Below are 1192 nucleotides of genomic sequence, written 5' to 3' on the forward strand. Positions count from 1 at the left end.
CAAGCATCTTTCATCCGGCTATTCAGGCCAATACTTTTGAAATCAAGCCAGGCACTATTCAGATGGTGCAGAATTCCTGTTTCTTTCGGAGGTGCTGCGACTGAAGACCCCAACATGCACATCAGGAATTTTGTCGAGATCTGTAGTACTTTCACATATAATGGTGTGACTGATGAGGCTATCAAGCTGAGGCTTTTCCCATTCTCTCTGAGGGATAAAACTTAGGACTGGTTACATTCTGAACCAGCTGGGTCCATCACTACTTGGCAAGATCTTGCGCAAAAGTTTCTGGTGAAGTTCTATCCAATGGCGAAGACTGCAGCTATGAGGAGTGCGCTTACTCAGTTTGCGCAGAAACCAATAGAATCTATGTGCGAAGCTTGGGAGCGCTACAAGGAGATGTTGAGAAAGTGTCCACATCATGGTATTCCAGACTGGATGGTGATCACTGGTTTCTATAATGGTTTGGGGGCCCAATCTCGGCCCATGCTCGATGCAGCAGCTGGAGGCGCCTTGTGGGCCAAAAGCTATACCGAGGCTTATAATCTTATTGAAACTATGGCTGCAAATGAGCATCAAAACCCAACTCAAAGGATGATGCCTGGGAAGGTAGCAGGTATTCTGGAAGTTGATGCAGCTACAGCTATTGCAGCGCAGCTCCAAGCTCTGTCTTTAAAGGTCGATTCTTTAGCCACCTACGGAGTCAATCAGATAGCTATGGTCTGTGAGCTTTGTGCAGGTTCTCATGCTACGGATCAGTGTTCTCTTGTTAATGAATATGTTTAGTATGTGAACAATTATCAGCGACCGCAGCAGCCTGTGCCAACTACTTATCATCCTAACAACTGAAATCATCCCAATTTCAGCTGGAGCAATACTCAGAATGCTATTCAGCAACCATATCAGCAAGGCGTAAGTAAACAGTTTAATCCACCTGGATTCCAGCAACCACAGCATTATGCTCAAAGGCAATCATATCCTTAACAAGGAGGTGCTGCTCCACCTTCTAGTGCTGATTTCGAGGAACTCAAGCTGTTGTGCAAAAGTCAGGCTATTTCTATCAAGACCTTGGAAAATCAAATCGGTCAAATAGCCAATACAGTGCTCAATCGTCAACCTGGCACACTTTTCAGTGATACTGAAGTACCAGGCAGGAAGGAAGCTAAAGAGCAAGTCAAAACTATTACCTTAA

General features: G+C 45.0%; 1 non-coding gene across 1 annotated transcript; it reads right to left on the reverse strand.

Annotated features, from left to right (window-relative positions):
• Positions 1-321: 321 nt before the first annotated feature.
• On the reverse strand, positions 322-428 carry LOC141722770 (small nucleolar RNA R71). Its single transcript, XR_012575773.1, has one exon. It is a non-coding gene; the product is annotated as a small nucleolar RNA R71 (small nucleolar RNA).
• Between the last annotated feature and the right edge of the window lie 764 nt (positions 429-1192).

The sequence above is a fragment of the Apium graveolens genome, chromosome 4 (assembly GCF_009905375.1).
Source record: "Apium graveolens cultivar Ventura chromosome 4, ASM990537v1, whole genome shotgun sequence".
NCBI classification, from domain to species: domain Eukaryota; kingdom Viridiplantae; phylum Streptophyta; class Magnoliopsida; order Apiales; family Apiaceae; genus Apium; species Apium graveolens.